Raw genomic sequence first — 11,165 nt, forward strand, 5'->3', positions numbered from 1 at the left:
TGCTTCCCAGGAATAGCCTCAGCATGAAAGCTGTGCTTGAACTGGTCTCTAAGTCACCTGACTCAAAGCCATCTCTGAATCTCTAAACAATGAATAGAACATGATTCTCAAGAATGTAAAGATTTTTTTGTTATTATTATTATTATTTTTAGGAAAATCCTGCAATTATATATAGTAAAAGTCTAAGTAAGAGGAAAGAAAGCAGGAGCAAGGATGCATGGCAAAGTCAAACACTTTCCCCTTTATAGTGAAGCACAGTTCATCTTTGAAGATCTTCTTATACTCAAGTTTCTCCCACTACCCAAAGTTATTTGTTTCCTTCTCCTTCTCCTTCTCCTTCTCCTTCTCCTTCTCCTTCTCCTTCTCCTTCTCCTTCTCCTTCTCCTTCTCCTTCTCCTTCTCCTTCTCCTTCTCCTTCTCCTTCTCCTTCTCCTTCTCCTTCTCCTTCTCCTTCTCCTTCTCCTTCTCCTTCTCCTTCTCCTTCTCCTTCTCCTTCTCCTTCTCCTTCTCCTTCTCCTTCTCCTTCTTTCTCCTTCTCCTTCTCCTTCTCCTTCTCCTTCTCCTTCTCCTTCTCCTTCTCCTTCTCCTTCTCCTTCTCCTTCTCCTTCTCCTTCTCCTTCTCCTTCTCCTTCTCCTTCTCCTTCTCCTTTTCCTTTTCCTTTTCCGTTTCCTTTTCCGTTTCCGTTTCCTTTTCCATTTCCATTCTTCCTGGGATAGAATAAGTGTGCAGCAGAGAGCTGTGAGTATTAAGTTGTGAGAGTATGGGGGGGAATTACAAAGACTGGGCTAGGAGAGAGAGATTGAGTTTTCACCTTAGGTAAATTTGGTCTGAAGCAGACTATTGTGTCTAACAGCAGACTAACTGTCCAGGATGTTCCAAATCCCTCCTTTGTGCAAGCAATAAGAAAAATCAGTTCCTAGGTTTTATCTGCTGCTCTTCAAGATACACTGTGCAACTAATCCAAGAAGGAATGGGAGAAATAATGCAGGTTTTTTTTTAACAGTTTTACTCATTCAAATCTCTTAATAAAGATTTGCTTTTTGTGCTTAACATTTACAGCTGCATCTGGCCAGAAATAAATCCAGCGAGGATGTCATAAATGCATGGAAGATGTTTATATGTCTAGTTTTTGTATGGTTTAAGTTAGTCCCTCTTAGTGTCTCTACCACATGCTTGTGACTTCTGACAGTCCCAAGTTATCAAGCAAATCTCAAATGTGTTGAATATCAAATAGAAGGTGAAAGTTTAGCTGATTAACTAAAGTCTAGATGAATCCAAAGTAAAAATATAGAAATGAATGAGTACACTACATGTCTTTACCCTGATTCCCAAAGGATTAGATTAAAAATAGATAGAAATATCTGTAAAGAAAGTATTACTGCAATTCAGTTTAGACCTCTGTTCTTAAAATATTTAGCATCTCTGAGTTACATTTCTTTCTGCTTGATCTCCTTCATTTTCATGCTTCATTCATTTGTCCATGAAGCTCATGCAGTGTCTGAGTATTATGAGGGCAAACTTCTGGCACTGTTGTACTTATAAAAGAAACATGCATACACAGTTAACAAGATTTACAACACAGAAGCATAATAAATCAATTCAAAATTTAGTGAGTGGTATTAGGGAAAATTAAAATAAGATTTCTGGTTCTGAAATGGATCACAAGAATTGAGCATTGTGTATTGCATGAGAACCAGGATATAGTACTTTTTCTTTCTCTTACTCTTTTTCTGCATTGTCAGTGTAGACTTGAACACCTGTATTTATTCCTCTTAATCCAAAGACAACAACTAAACTACCTAAGTTTGGAATTAAGCGATCTTTATAAAATCAAAATTAAAATTAAAAAAAAAAAGGGGGTTGTTGAGAAATAATTGTTTTGCCTTGTGTCCTCAGCCTATCCAAAAAAAAATTCCCCAAATAAGAACAATACCTGGTACTTAGAACAATTCTGAGATGTCAGTTGCAATTATTTTTAATGAAATAAGAAAAAACCCTAGTTAAATACTATTTTTAAAGATTAATGGAATGAATATCAGGGATAACATCACAATGACTACAATAGTCACCAGAGAAGACAGACTCATAAAGACCATGTACTCATAATTTTCAGTCTTTGAAAGCACCAAATATATACATAAGTGTATACTATGTCTAGGTCTTTATGCCTAGATATCTTGAACTTACATTTCTTAAAATTTAGTCTGTCACTAAATTAATCATAAACAAGTGTTCTGATCTCAATCAGAATCTCATGTTGCCAAATAACTGTGCATAAAACTCAATTATCCTAAACTCAGTGGGAGACATAAAAGGTAAGTGAAGAAATGGTAGCATACTCTAGTAAAGTGGTTTGATTAGTATCACATAGAATGTTGTTAGATATCCAGGAGGATCAAGTTTTCTGACTGCTAGTTGTGTCCCTAATGGCAGTATTACTTCTGATATTCCTTAAGCCAAAAAACAAACAAACAAACAAACAAACAAACTACAACAAAAAAACAACAAACTAATCTTTGAAGGAGTACAGGAAGAAAGAAAAACAAAATATTTTGTTGTTCAGCAAATTACTAGGATATATATTTTGACTCTGATTTCCAAAGGGACTTGATTGTCTGAACCTCACTGAAAGTGGGATTTAGATATTTGTAACAAAAAATCCCGCTTCCAAGAAAAAGACCTAACTAACTGCAATCGCACTCTCAGCAAAGTATCACCTCATACCAACTATGAATCTATGACTTAGATACTGTCAACTGTCAAAAATAGGTGGATGAGTACATAAATTAATCTACCCATACATCATTTCATACTGTTGTTTCCAAAGCAATCTATCATCTAATAGATTTAATAATAAGTCTCACAACATTTTCTACCTGTAATACTGGATTGTGTCATATTTCTAAATGTTGTGGGTTTTTTTGCTTCCCTTTAGATGGATGTGTTACAGAATAGATCAGACCTCACTTCTGGCCTGTCAGATAGTATTAATTTATGATGTTCTCTCATCCTTCCCTGGTGCTTTGGATCAAACAAAGGCACTGTTTAAATAAATAAAATGTAATGTAATGCAATTAAACATTTTCCCATAGCTGTTAAGATCAAGGCAACTAATAATTATGTGATGTAACACTTTTAAAACCCATGACGGACATTTATATAGTTTAGCGATTACTGTCATAATGTTAAGCTATTGAGCCAAGATCTGCTCACTTTATTCAGTTAAGAACGTAAAACCAGCAGAGGTAAGATCAGCAGAAATCAACCCATCGCCATTATTAATTCAGTAGAAATATTTACGAATTTACAAGGCTGGAAGGAACAATTATAGTCTAATCCCATACTCCTCCTCTTGAACAGAAACCATAAAATTCACCTAGCAAGTCCTGCACCCATCTCAATATTTTGTGATTGAAAACAACCACTGCAAAAACAACCACAGGTCCCCAGCTATGAAGACAGGGCAGCCTCCTGTCCCAGGGAATGAGCACTGAAGCACTGACCTGAGTAGAGTCACACAGGAGGCCTGAGAACTGTACTCAGATCTGTGCAAAAAATTCCCACGTTGCAGATGTGATTTTTGCCCCTTAGCTATAATAGCATACTTAAATCATCATTCCCATTTATTATGGATGTAAATTTTGTGGCTATAAGAGTTATTATAGTGGTAAAAGTTTCAACAAGTAGTGCAGTATACCAGGCAGTACTGTATTTTTTCTCTCTACCTTACATTATTTTCCATAAAGGATTTTAACCTCTCTTGCAAAGTGTATCAAGATCTAGAAATGAAAGACGTATTTATTTATTTTTGTTCCAGGTTGGAAATAGAAGTATTTTGCCTAAGGAGAAAAACAAACAAACAAACAACAACAACAACAAAACACTCCTTTGAGAAAATGAGTTATGCATGAGTTATGCTAGTAAACCATATAAGCAAGGTAACCCCTAATCCAAACATTCCTCCAAAAACACAAAAACTTTTCATGGAAAAATATTTGCATGTATGCACATATATATATGCAATACACACATACCCGCATAGACACTCTAAAATTACCCCTGTGGCATTTGTGAGAAGCCAGACACACATAAATCCCTCCAGACTTCTATAAAACCTAATGACTTAGACATTCACCAAGAATATCCATATTAATCATTCTGCTTTGCCTGGTTTTCTATAGTGATGTTTTCCAAACTCCAGAATTGTTTGCTGTTCTAAGGAGAGGCTTTTTGTCCTGTGATCTGTATCATAAAATTGCCAGACAGCCTCATTTTCCATTTAAGATATGAGAAAATTTATTTCAAGTCCCAAGATAAACAAGCAAGCAAACAAAACTATGCTTTTAGCACCACAAAGTCTCAGGGTTTGGTTAGCTCAGTAATTATGCACTTCTGAAATATTAACTCAAAGGATCATCTCACCTCTTTCACATGGGGTAGCTGCACCAATTCACTGCAATTTCATTTTAGCAAATGAGTCTTGGACTCGCAGTTTTTTTCAGTATGTGCACTTTAGTAGCCAATGGCTGCTCTGGATGAACTTTTCTATTCCTGTGAAATACTACATGTGGCAAGACAGGAGTTGTATTGAGATGTGTGATGATAGGAGGGCCTAGGCACCAAAGCAGTGAGGTATGACCCTCCTGCAGACATGTCCAACAAGTCTGCATATCTCTCTTTGAGTTTTATATGCAATCTTCAAATGCTATGTTGAAAAGAAGCCAAAACCAGCTCTGAGTGATGACAGCATATTTTTAAGGTTGGTGTAACGTAATTCAGTTTTTCACTGGGACAGTTCCCCTGCCCCCACAGCCATGTTATGACAAAGGAATCACAGGAAGAGGATGTGGTGGTGGAGGCAGAGCAGAGTCCTTGCCTCCCTCCCCAGGCCTCCCACTCCCTCCCCACAGTAGCACGGCCCTGAGGTTCTGCACCAGTTGCCGGCCAGATGTTTGAGACTGCATCCCTACTGGAAGGTTGTGACAAAGCCCCTGAGAGTTGAATGACAACAATCTGTCAGCTAGGCATCAGCACATTTTTTTTTCCATATTCCATTATTCTGCACCTTATGTCACTGTTTTTAGTTCCTAAATTGCCCGTTGTTTATTTCTGTTCATTTCTTCCATCAGTATTTTTCTTTAATTTTAATGACATTCCACTGCTGAGACTATTCTTTAGAGTACCAACAATGCTTTTCCCAACCCAAGGCAGCAGGGGGGAAGAAAAGGAGTGGGGTGGGATGGGGGTGGGTGGGGAAGGGGGGTTGTAGACAAGGACATATCAATTACTCAGAAAGATCCAGAGGTTCAAGATGTGATGACACTGACAGTAGGAAGTATGATAAATGCTCCGATTTACATCCAGCTCCCATTAGATAGTTGCAGGAAATTATGATAAAGTGATTATTTACAAGGAAAACCTTTACAACTTAATTAAATAAGACTGAGTTTCTGATTTGAGAGGACAGAACAGATATAACAAATAGGCCTTTTTTTTTTTTTTTTTTTTTTCCTGTGATCAATGGCAAAGCCCTTTCAGCTTCTAAATCCCCCGTGCCCTTTCTGATCTATATGCAACTTACCAAGACGGTACCCATAGGATCAAAGGGTAGGTAGTCATTAAGGGGTTTCTGTGGGGGCTTTTATTACAGGTCTGAGCTGAGCAATGTCCCAGTGTATTGCTCAGGGCATGGTGATACTTGGCTGCTGTCCTGGTAACATGTGAAATGTCCGGGGAAGAGGGAGGCTTCTTCAGGGTGGGTCAGGAAGACTTTTTGCACCAGAGATTTGTAGACAACGGGTATTCCAACAAAAAAAAAAAAAAAAAAATTTTTTTCTTTTGCTGTTCTTGTCATGGTTTACTTTGTGGTCTCCAGGGTTTAGGACACAATTAGCTCAGTTATGTCTTTCCCTTTGATTCTGTTAGGTGGGATCAGCAGAGGCACACAAGTTAAAGCCCTCACAAATATTACACAGAGAAAAACATCCTCTGTGAGTTATCCTCACTTGTAGCATTCACTCCCTCATGGATTTGCCAGAGCTCAGATTTCTTAATTTTCCAGATACAGTGGAAAATATGCTATTTCTCTTTCTTTATTAGAAAGCTATTGAAGAGGATTTCAGGAAACAAAAGCAACTTTAAGAACAATCCTTTCATTTATGTTGCTAGGCTAAGCTTGCAGAATAGATAGCCAGAACCACGGATTACACATTGCAGAGATTCACACACGCACATCTGCAGCCCTGCTGAATGTGTGACAATACCACAGGTTACAAATCAGTCCCCACAGCTTCATCTTTACACACTGCTGTAAAATGCAGAGAGGTGGCCCACGGTATTCCTACAAGAGCTGATGCTCATTTTGTTCTGATCCTCCTACATGTTATTGTAGATTTAAGGACTGGACTGAGATATCGGTTAAGGCTTTTACCTCCTTTTAAAGTTGGCGAGGGCAACAAATTGCCTTCTGAGACACCTGCCTCACCAAGAAGCTGGAGAAGGGGCCCCAGGGTGGCAAACCTTTGGGAGGTACGTCAGATAAGCACCAAAAGTAGGGTGGGATCTTCAGCACAGAGGTTCAGACATGCTGCCTGGCCAGGCAGCTCAAAGCAGCTGTGAACCTGGGAGAGGAAGAAGGCTTCCCAGCAGACCATGCTGAGAGTGAGCAACGCCACCGGCTCCAAATGGCTCTGTCTTGAGAAGAAGGGGAGTTCACAGATCAAGCTGCTCTTTTTACAGTCTGGGATTCTAGTTTCAAATAATGGGATTTAGGAAACAGAGGTGTGATGAGGCAGAACTAAATAGCCTTTGTGAAGCATTATTGAGGAAGAAAGTTGCTGCAAGTAGTCATTAACTGGGAGATTAATAATGGAAAGCTGCAGTTCCCAGTGCAGTGCCTTCTCTTTCAAGTTTGTGAGGCTGAGGGGGGACTTGCAATATTCCCTTCTTCCCTTCTGCGGTACACAGTTGGCCTTTTGTCGTGTTTTTTAGAGGGCAGCATGTTTAACACTGCTCAGCAGCACTTCCCTATAGTTTAACTCAGGGAATGGGAACGTATAAAACACCCAGGCAAAGCAGCTGAAATCATTTAGGAAGGGACAGAAGGTAAATATGTTGTTTACTGTCTGGCCAGGACACAGCCTGACATCTATAGACTGACAAAAGTGCTGGGGAATCTCTAATAACCACAAATGGCTCCTGAGTCATTTTCGCTCTCCAGCCAGCAGGCTGTTGCAGCTACAAATGAAGGGGAAGTGAAATTATAGACATGATGTACTGTGATCTATGATCATTATAAGTAAGAACATCAGAAATCCTTGAAAGAGAAAGAAATCCCCTATGGGCCTATTATACCTGCTCCTTTTGTTTACTTCTTCTTGAATTTCTGATTATTTTCAGCTATGATTACATATCACAGGCCTCTCCAACCCATGACTGACCTTTTGAGTTAGAAATTGGATAAAGCAAACTGCTGAAAACGTGTGAGTTAAATATGTAGATCGGGGGCAATAAATACAAAATGTGTTATATATATATATACATAAAGATATACATATATATGCATCTCCAAAACTATTCAGCTGTGAAAGCTTCTGAGAAATGTGAGGAAAGAAAGCATCTGGATTTTGTTCTGTGCATCCTATCTGGTCTTCTGCACCTCAGCTCTAGGGATAGCTCTTAACTATGAAAATGAGGTTGCATTAATTTCACTCCAGGATCAACCAGGGGAAGGACACAGCATATTAGTCGTCAGGGTTCTTTTTTATATTCATCCGCATGCATTAACCTTCATCTTATTTGTTGAGTTAGGCTGCTTTTTGTATATCATGAATAATTTCATTAAGCATTAAGAATTTACCCACACTGTATCTTTTTTTTTTTTTTTCCATTTTTTTTTAATATTTACAATTTGTAATGCATAATAAATATGTAATAGGCAGGGTATGATTTCTCAGGGTTTACTATTATCTAAGTCTGTCATGTCCTATAACCTTTCTTGGCTTATACAATATTCAGGACTTTAATGCCGCGTCAGTGCTGTTATCATGGGTCGATGGCAAAAGGACAGCCATCTTGACACTCCCCACTCACTAATCATGTCAATTTTGATTTGATAAGCATATAAATGCTTCTGGATTTATGCAATATCAGTGGAAATGTGTTAAAAATACTTGTCAGTGTCCTTATTTTGAGGGTTAAAATCAGAAAATCTTAGAGGAAAGAGGATTCTCTGGTTGCATAAGATATCAGATTCCTGTCCCTAAAAATGCAATGATGTACAGATGATTTTAGACAATATTCAGGTATGCCACTTTTACCCCTTAGTTTTTTTAGGGAATTTCCCTCAATTCTAGAAGAACAAGGAAAGAACAGCCAGGGATGGTTTATTCACTTTAAGCAATGAAAGAGAATTGCAGAACATCAAAATAAGATTTCTGATTTAGAAGAGTATTCACAATAGAGATATTGAATTCAGTGTTCCTTTGCATGGCCACTGCAAGTGGAACCTTATAGTGACAACACACCAAAGGCTACTCTAAGAGCAACAGCAACAAACTTAGTCATCTGCCTTGCAAGAGAAGAAGAACTAGTTCTGATGAAACTATGGAATTTACATGAAAAAGTTGAGTGTATCTGACTTGATCCTGTAGCAAGCTATGACACACATGAACATTAAAATGTTCATCAAGCATTCAACAAGTTTCTTAATCATGTGTTTTAACAACATGAATAATCTAGCTGAAGTGAATTGTACTGCAAATTAAGTAAGCTTAAATAAAATGCTGAATAAGGATGGAAGCATGCTTTATCTTTTCTATTGTCTTTGATTTTACATAGCAAAATGTATTTCACACACACACAAAAATATATATAAGTGAAGAATCATTTTATTTTTCAAAACCACTTATTTTGATATCTATTCACATTCTGTTGGAAGCACATGCCAGAGAAGACTTATGATCTAACATGACTTATCTTTCTAAATGCATTATCTTTTTTTTTTAATTATCTTAATTTTATTTCTTTTTTATTTATTTATAAGATTTGATGGAAAAAAATCAAGAAAATTCTTGGACTCCTTCTAACCAATGGATATGAAGTATCTGGGAAAATTAAATGGAAGTGAACTTAGGATAAAGTAGGCACGAAATGGATGAGTGTGTAACCTTTGAGAAAGAAGAAAGAACTTTAAAAGGTGATTAAGACAGACTCCAACAACTCTGGAGTTTAGTGGAGAAGATGATGCAGAATACTGATCTAAGTAGGAATGGGATACAGGAGTACAGTTCTTCCTGAAATAAACATAAACAAACACACACATATATATATGCATATATACTACTTAAAGAGGTAAAGAAATGCAATGGTAATGACCAAATTACAGAAAATAAATAAGTAAATATCAGAGTGATTGAAAGAATTAGTGATTTTTAACACTGAAAAAAAAAAGGGGGGGGGATAAATTAAGAGTAATAGCAGTTAAGGGAGTGGATGCTGAAGGTCAGACAATTTGTATTTGAAAACACCTATAGGTAGATAGCTATACATGGATGTTTTCATACAAGTTAGTTAGTATTTTAGACTAAAGGACTAAAGTGTTAGTATTTTACTAGTCTCCAAAGCCCAGCTAAGCTGACTAATCAGAAGTGTGCAGTGCCATTTGTAAAATCCTAGTGGATGCAGTTTTGCTTAAAGCTGCTGCTCCACAGAAATGTGGGTGTCTCAAAGGCTATTGGTCAAACGTTCCAGTCCCAAGTGCATATGGCAGATAGTCTACAGCACCCTGAATGGTACCAGAATCTATACTTAAGAAAACTGAATTGAACTCCTGCGGTAATCGTGGAGATTAGCTTCACAGCAAAAAGTAAGACACTGTATTTAGACATTTGAATTTGTATCTACAAACTGAAACTTACACTGCCAATCATCATTAAATATATAGAACACTTTTGTGAAAATAAAGGAACAGCATGACAAGCAGTAGAAGTGAAAATACAGCAGGAAAGTTTAGGGTAATCTTCAGGAACAGCAAATTGCAAGGATGGTGAAATACCGGGAATGTGGTCAATGGTTGGAAAATCTGTGTCTGTGGAAAATCTGGAGAACATACAGGATACACATTGGTTAGGAATTATAATAGAATACCTGACCCTCCCAAGGTAAAAAAAAATAGATAAAATGACCTTTTAAGATCCTTCCTACTCCTATATTTCTGTGTTGTTACCTTGAATTCAAACAAAAGAAAAAAATCAAAATTTATTTTTTCTATACATGAAAAGTTTTTTGGGAAAAAAAAAAAAAGAATATTCAGAAATGCTGAAATGTTTTGTTTTGACATTTTCAATCAAAACAAAATGCTCCCAGATTCTCAAATCAAAATATTTGATTTTGGTGTGTTAAATTAAATGTGAATGTTTCATTTGGAGTCAGTTCAATAGTAAGCTGCATCTGGTTACAGTACTGTGGAGCCTTATGGGAACTGAAGTTGGAGTGCCAAATGCCCTCAATCCTCCATATAAAGCATGCATCCTTACTGGACTATCTCCTTCATGATGCCTGATAGTAATATGTTTCCCATAATATACTGTAAGTCTAAGCCAAGATCATAGAGCTTCTGTTTGTGATATGTTTCTGCAAAGCAATCCAATCTATTTATGAAAAGCCACACACTTCTAAGGTAAAGGCAATACATGAAAAATGACAGGAAAAGCCCCAAAACAATAGGAAAAGTAACTTCTTCTTCTTTTTCTTCTTTTCTTTTCTTTTCTTTTCTTTTCTTTTCTTTTCTTTTCTTTTCTTTTCTTTTCTTTTCTTTTCTTTTCTTTTCTTTTCTTTTCTTTTCTTTTTTTTTTTTTCTTTTCTTTTCTTTTCTTTTCTTTTCTTTTCTTTTCTTTTCTTTTCTTTTCCTTTCCTTTCCTTTCCTTTCCTTTCCTTTCCTTTCCTTTCCTTTCCTTTCCTTTCCTTTCCTTTCCTTTCCTTTCCTTTCCTTTCCTTTCCTTTCCTTTCCTTTCCTTTCCTTTCCTTTCCTTTCCTTTCCTTTCCTTTCTTTCCTTTCCTTTCCTTTCCTTTCCTTTCCTTTCCTTTCCTTTCCTTTCCTTTCCTTTCCTTTCCTTTCCTTTCCTTTCCTTTCCTTTCCTTTCCTTTCCTTTCCTTTCCTTTCCTT

Source organism: Anser brachyrhynchus (assembly GCF_964034855.1).
Source record: "Anser brachyrhynchus genome assembly, chromosome: Z".
Classification (NCBI taxonomy): domain Eukaryota; kingdom Metazoa; phylum Chordata; class Aves; order Anseriformes; family Anatidae; genus Anser; species Anser brachyrhynchus.